This window comes from Alligator sinensis, unplaced genomic scaffold (genome assembly GCF_000455745.1).
Source record: "Alligator sinensis unplaced genomic scaffold, ASM45574v1 scaffold998_1, whole genome shotgun sequence".
Taxonomy (NCBI): domain Eukaryota; kingdom Metazoa; phylum Chordata; order Crocodylia; family Alligatoridae; genus Alligator; species Alligator sinensis.
Window position 1 is genome coordinate 683,908 of NW_005842630.1, and position 7,778 is coordinate 691,685.

The following is a 7,778-nucleotide window of genomic DNA, read 5'->3' on the forward strand; positions in this document are numbered from 1 at the left end:
GCGCCCAACAGGGGGCGGCCTGTGCCTGCTCAGGACAGCTCTGCGTGAGCTGCAAGTGGCTGCAGCAGGGACCATGGGCCACGGGGCAGGCAAAGGGCCACTTTTCCCTGCACTCCGCACCAGCTCCTTCCCTGCCAGCAAGCAGGGGATCGGGGCTATGCGCTGCTCCCTGCCTGTACCGTGGGGCTGGGGGGGGGACACTGGGAGTGAGCAGATACAGGAACACAGGGCCCACACCGGTGTCCCAGGGCCAGCACCAGCAGGGCCCAGAACAGGGCAGCAGGGGTACAGGGTCCCAGCCAGCAGCATATTTCAAGACTAAAGGAGTTATCTTTTACCAAAAGGCCTGTTGTAAAGATAAAGCCAATAAGGCTTAATGATCCCTAGAAATGATAAAAAACCCTTTTTAGGGGGTTTAACAAAATAAACCAGTAAATATTGTAAAGGTTTTGGATGGAAAGAAAGACAGATTAAAATATATATTCTTACAGGGCTTTTATGCTATGAGAGGGGCTGTGAATTTTCCAAGAACAGGGGGTGTGTTGTAAAGATAAACCAGACCACAAAAAAGCTGACCTGTGTGTCCAGATCTCTACATATTTTAAGACTAAAGGAGTGAAGTTATCTTTTAGTTGTGACTGTTTTAAAACAGTTATATTTTATATATTATATGTATTTCTGCTAACCCTGTCTCCCAGTTCCCCAGCAGATCCAGAGGTTGAACCAGCTGTATGGTAAAGTTCAAGCTGGTGTTCTGCAGAAAAATCCTGGTGCAAGCGTTGCTGGGCAAAGTGATGTAAAAGCCACCATCACACATCTCAGCCTTCTGACTGAGGTACCCCTATATGTTAGAAACTTGGGAGGCTTCCACCCAGCTGTTAAAAATTTAGCTGTTCACCCCAACCATTTCACCAACAACCACTTCTTTCTTCCCTTTCCTTTCCTTGCTAGAACTTTTTCAATCCTGTAAACTCTGTCCTGTTTGGGGTTCACTTTTTGTAGTTCTTCAGGGTAAAAAGAACCCTCGATAGGTTCATCTTTGTAATCTTTTAGGTGGTATACAGGCATCTGCATGTGTCTAAGGACTTCATCCACTATGAAAATCTCATTGGTGAATGTTTGTTCATAACCTTTTTCAAACCTCCCTTTGGTCCTAGACACCCTCATGTGGTCTCCTTTTCTAAACATGGGTGCTGCTGGTTTTATTTTGAAATAGTCTCCATACATGGTTTTCAACACCTGTTGAGAGTTTGAGAAGTTCACATCAACACGCCTGGTGAAGATAGTTCTGTGAAAACTGTGGTTGTAGCTCTTTATAAACTCTGGTAGCACATCAACATAACGAAAGGTGTTGCGGGCTGTAAAATACCTCCACATCTTTGATTTTAATGTTCTGTTAAACCGCTTTACCACCACCACTTTCACTTCACTATTCATCACAAAATGGTGAATGTTATACTGTTTCAACAGTATGCTTGAAGACTTATTTAAGAATTCTTTTCCCCGATCAGTCTGTAATTTTTCGATGAACTCATGTTCATCTTGGTGTCAACAATGAGATCCCTTTCAGCTGCTGTGCTACTGAGAAGGTCCTCCCCAGCCTGTAAGTGTGTTGGCGATTCCTTCTCCCTAGGTGCAGCACTTTGCACTTGTCTTTGTTGAATTGCATCCTATTCTGTTCTGCCTGCTTTTCCAGCCTGTCCAGAGCCACCTGGATTTGTTCCCTCTCCTCTAGTGTGTTGACTTTATCACATAATTTGGTATCATCCATAAATTTGGAGAGAGTGCTCTCCAGGTCCTCATCCAAGTCACTGATAAAGACATTGAACAGCACAAGGCCAAGGACCGAACCATGTTGGACTCCACTGCTCACATCTTTCCAGGTCGATACCGACCCGTCCACCACCACTCTCTGGGTGAGACCAAGCCAATTTGCCACCCACCTGACCATGTAATCATCTACATCACAGCTGCTCAGTTTATCTATGAGAATAGGATGAGATACCATATCAAAGGCGTTTGTCACGGCAGCGTCCTGTAGGAGGGCCATGATCTCCTTAAGGCCCCCTCTCCGTGCCTAGTTGGCCCAAGGGCACACTCTGTTTCTCACCCGCCACATCTTTGATGGTTTAAATCAGTTGGGAGGCTGCCTTACGCCCTCTTGGACATATCTCTATGTTGACTCAGACCCCGTGGTTTTCCCGGACTCCTCGTGGGTCTTGTCCTGCAAATAGGTGCTTTGGGGCACCCTAGCCTTATGGGCTATGCATGGCTCCAGCCACCCCTGATACCACACCCCAAGCCTCGCAGTTGGAATGGACATTGGTCTGTCTCTCTATCTGCACTCGCGCCCGTTTCTCGGGTCTCTTCTGTACTGCTGCCCTTTTCTCGGGCCTTCTCGATATCATCGCCCCCTCCTGGGGCTCTGTGCCCAATCTGGGCCTTCTCCGCAGTGCTGCCCTCTCCTCTGGGGCCTCCTGCGGTGCTGCCCTCTCCTCTGGGGCCTTCTCTGTACGATTGCCCTCTCCTCTGGGGCCTTCTTTAAGTGCTGCCCCCTTTCTGGGGCTTGCCATGCCCAAACTAGGGCTTCTCAATAATGCCCCGTCTCTGGGGCTCACCACGCCCGCACTGGGGCTTCTCAGTAGTGCCCCTTCCTGGGGCTCGCCATGCCTGCACCAGGGCTTCTCAGTATAACAGCCCCCTCTCGGGGCTCTCCGGTAAGCTGTCCCCTTCTCTGAGGCTTTATGTGCCCGTAATAAGGCTGCCCAATAGTGCCCCCTCTCTGGGCTCGCCATGCCCGCACTGGGCTTCTCAATAAGGCGCTCCCCTCCCCGGGGCTCGCCGTGCCCAACTTGGGCTTTCCAATAATGTCACCTCCTTTCTGGGGCTCATCACACCTGCACTGGGGCTTCTCAATAGTGCCCCACCTGGGGCTTGCTACACCCGCACTGGGGCTTCTCAAATGCCCCCTCTCTGGGGCTGGGGTCTACACACCCCGTGTGCTGTGCCCACTGGCACTGGGGTCCTCACACTCTGCTGTGAGTCCCCTATGAGGATACTGCACCCTCACTGGTGCCAGAGTCCCCATGCCGCTGTGGGTTCCCCCCTGAGGCCTCCTCCAACCCCTTATAGCCTCACCCAAACCACCGCTGTAATACATAACAACAAAACACAAGCCCCTAGGCTACAACTGAAACATAAGCCACCTGGCTATAGCTGAACCTCATTGCTCAAGCCTCCAGAGCTGCCATGAGCTGTACTTGCAATCAGGCTTCTTCCCACAGCCTGACTGAGGGAGCTCCTGCCTCTCTGACTGCTGGCAGGGAACTGCCTTCGGCCTCTGCTCCTGGGCTTTATAAGAGCCAGGCCCTGCCTCCTACAGGCAGCTGACCGCTGGCAGGTGTGGGTCATTTGCTCCCTCCAGTTGCCCTGGCAACCCACAGGTGGGCTCCTATTCCCTGCTAGGGCTCTTTTCCCTGGCAGTTTCCCCTCTCTAGGAGCAGGGCACCTCAGTGCTCTGCAACAGCGTTCTTTAAATCCAAGTAAATGACATCTACCTCGACTCCTGCATCTAAGCATTTTGTGACCTGGTCATAAAAAGAAACAAGGTTAGTCAGGCAGGATCTATCTGCTATAAATCTGTGCTGGTTGCCCTTCAGCATTATTTTTCCCACTGGACTCCCACAAATGTGATCCTTAATAATTTTTTCAAAGGTTTTCCCAAGGGATAGAAGTTAGACTAACTAATCTAATGTTACCTGGATCCTCCTTCCTCCCCTTCTTGGAAAAAAAGGGACCACATTGGCACTTTTCCAGTCCTCTGGGACCTGACCTGAGCACCATAAGTGCTCAAACAGCCATACCAGTGGTTCTCCTATGACACTGGCCAATTCCTTCAGCACCCTTGGATGAAGATCATCTGGGCCTGCTGACTTAAACACATCCAGTCCTTCCAGGGTGATACCAATCTGATTTCCGATACAGCTGCCTCCAGCTGGTAAATCTGATGTCGTGGAAGGGGAGGGGGAAGGAAAGGGCATGGGGTGGGGGGGCAGATCAACATTCCCTGCAGTGAGGGAGGAGGCAGGGGCAGGGGCAGGCACTACCCAGGCTCTTCTCAGCAGGCGCTGGGCTTGGAGCAGGTGCCGGCAATGCTGGGAGGATGCTGCATGCACCCCAAATTTCGCCGCTGCTCTACTCCCAGTGCTGCTGCTGCCACCACCACCTGGCGCAGCCCCAGCTCAATGCCCCGCCTCCACCCAACCACCAAAAAGAGCCCTGCGCAGCCCTAGCCGCAGCCTGCCCCACGCAGATCTGGGGGGCACATGCCCCGCCAACCCCGTGCCCTCCCAGGGTGCAAGCAGCGGCAGGAGCTGCCTTCCCCGCCACCTGCCCCACCTGGGCAGTGCCTGCGCCCGCCCCCTCCCTAACCATGGGGGGTGTTGATCTGCCCCCCTCCACACCCTTTTCCTCCCCCTCCCCTTCCACCACACCGGACTTACCAGCTGGAGGCAGCTCTCCACACTACCGGCTGGGCTCCTCACTGCCTGAGTGCTGTGCTGTGGCTGTGTGCAGCATGGGCATTTATCAGCCGATATCCGATACAGCAAATTTTCTTTATAGCGGTACTGATCTGATATTGGACCAATGTATCAGTGCAGCTCTAAAGGAAACCCTAGATTTTGACTTTCTCTCAACCTCATTGTTTTTGTTTGCCTCACTCTTTATTCCTCCAATACCACCTCCTTTTGGACCAGAATTTTTCTTCTTGGTCACCAGTTCTTGGGTTATTTTGCCATGACTGAACATGCCATGTAACTGGCTGGCTACTGCTGCTATCTGAGGATTTGAGAGACTCTGACAGGCCTAGGGTCAGGAAGGACCGAGTTAGGGAACTTCTGGAGGGGCTGGACGTGTTGAAATCAGCAGGTCCAGATGCTCTCCACCCCAGGGTGCTGAGGGAATTGGCAGGGGGTATTGAGGGGGCCCTGGCACGGCTTTACAAGCACTCATGGTGCTCTGGCCAGGTGCCAGACGACTGGAAGAGGGCCAGTGTGGTCCCCATTTTCAAAAAAGGGAGGAGGGACGACCTGGGCAACTATAGCCCTGTTAGTCTTACTTTGATCCTGGGGAAGCTCTTTGAGAAGATTATCCAGGAGCACATCTGTGAAGGTCCAGAAGGGGGAATGATGCTCAGGGGCAACCAGCATGGGTTCATTAGGGGCAGGTCCTGTCAGACCAACCTGATTGCCTTCTACAATCAGGTCACAAAATCATTGGATTTAGGTGTCACAGTGGATGTAGTCTTTCTGGACTTCAGGAAGGCCTTTAACACTGTCTCCCACCCCATTCTCATAAAAAAGCTAGCCGACTGTGGCATTGATGCCTACACAGTCAGATGGGTCGCAAACTGGCTGAGGGGCTGCACCCAGAAAGTGGTGGTGGATGGGTTATATTCGACATGGAGAGATGTGGGCAGCGGGGTCCCCCAGGCCTTGGTTCTCAGGCTCGCACTGCTCAATTTCTTTATTAGCGACTTGGACAAGGGGGTGAAAAGCACCCTGTTCAAATTCAGTGACAAAACCAAGATTTGGGGCAAGGTGGGCACGCTAGAAGGGAGGGACAATTTACAGCTACAGGTTACAGGGGTGGGTGAATGAGAACAGGATGGGATTCAATACTGACAAGTGCAGGGTACTGCACCTAGGGAGAAAGAACCAGCAGCATACCTACAGGCTGGGGAACTCCCTTCTTGAAAGCACCAAGACAGAAAGAGATCTTGGGGTCATTATCGATTCCAAAATGAACATGGGCCACCAATGTGAGGACTCGGTCAATAAGGCTAACCGCACCTTGTCATGCATCCACAGATGCATCACGAGCAGGTCCAAGGAGGTGAGCCTCCCCCTCTATGCGACATTGGTCAGGCCGCAGTTGGAGTACTGCGTCCAGTTCTGGGCGCTGCACTTTAGGAGGGATGTGGCCAGCATTGAGAGGGTCCAGAGGAGGGCCACTAGCATGATCCCGGGACAGCAGGGCAGATCCTACGAAGAGAAGCTATGGGACCTGAACCTGTTCAGCCTTCACAAGAGAAGGCTGAGAGAGGACCTGGTGGCTGTCTATAAACTTACCGGGGGGGGACCAGCAGGCAATGGGAGAGTCCCTGTTCCCCTGAGCACCTCCCAGAGTAACAAGGAATAATGGCCATAAGTTGTTTGAGAGTAGGTTCAGGCTGGACATTAGAAGGAACTCCTTCACAGTTAGGGCGGCTAGGATCTGGAACCAACTTCCAAGGGAAGTGGTGCTGGCTCCTACCCTGGGGAGTCTTTAAAAGGAGGCTTGATAATTACCTAGCTGGGGTCATATAAGCCCAGTATTCTCTCCTGCCCAGGGGGTCAGACTTGAAGATCTACTTAGGTCCCTTCTGACCCTACATCTACGAATCTATGATTTACCACTGATTACAGAGACCTTTCCTCGCCACTGTTCTCTTAATATTTGTAGCGTAATTTCATGGCCAATGCAAGCCCATCTAATGATTCCTTTAAGTTCTCACTCTGACTCTGGTGCCCAGACACACTCAGATTCCAGAGTTGAATCCTTGCACCAATGGCTCTCTAAACTCTTATAAGTTAAAATTCAGAAAGTTTCCCTCCCACAACAGGAGCCTTGCAGCCATTATAGGAACTTTTTGCACTCTATATACACTTTCCAATCTGTCACTGGGAAGCTGTCACTTCTTATGAAAAAGCACCATGGCTAATTTCCCAGGATGAAACAGGTCTCACATAATTGGTCTCTATGACTGATCGGTTCCTAATTTGTATAGATAATGCTGCAAAATCTTTTCCCTCCATACCCTCCTGTACTAGATCTATTACATCAGTAACTATACACTGTGTGTCTCCTTTGATAGGCAACACATCCATCAGCCATGTTAACAGTTGCTTTCCTTAATGGACCAAGCCAACAGCATGGAGGTGCTCTGCTGAGAACAGTATGGTGGTCTGAACCATCTCATGTGCAATTCCTTACTCACAGGTCCCTGGTTTTAAGACCTCTTTAGTCCCGATTGGAGCCATAGGAGTAGACTTCCAATCTGGGGGGAGACTGTGTGTGCACAGAGACGTATTCAGAGCACTCAATTGACAACCTGTGAGTTCTACAAGCAGTATCACCATAGGAATCCATGCACAGAACCCCAAATAAGAAGCTGGATTTGGGCTGGGATAATCAGTGGAAAACCTTTTCACGTCACACCAAAATACATATGCCTGCCATTGGGAGACTCTCCTGAAGAAGTCTGGGAAGAGTCCTGCCCAACCCGAAGTTTCTGCATGCCAGGCTGCCAACAAATAGGTACCCGGGCCTGATTGAGAAGATGGGTTTGGGCCGGGATTACAGGTGGAAATCCTTTTCAGGTCACCACAAAACACATGTTTCTGCCATTGGAGGACTCTTCCAAAGAGGTTGAACAGAGTCCTGCCCTACATGAGTCACAACATCTGGCATGAGACAGTATCACTATACACAGACTCGATCACTCAACCTCTTTTAAGTGTTATGTGGTTGTTATACACAAGGCTGGATCTCTACTGGGGGCTAGTCCTAGGACCTATCTTGGGGCTGGCTTCTCTTGATAACGTGTTAGAAGGCCAAAACCATGAGATTTAGCAGATGTCCTTGTCCACTCTTCATCTATGTACTCCCCATACTTCTCTGTAGCCCAGTGCACAACCTTACAAGTTACATAATCCATCATATTACCATGTCCTCTA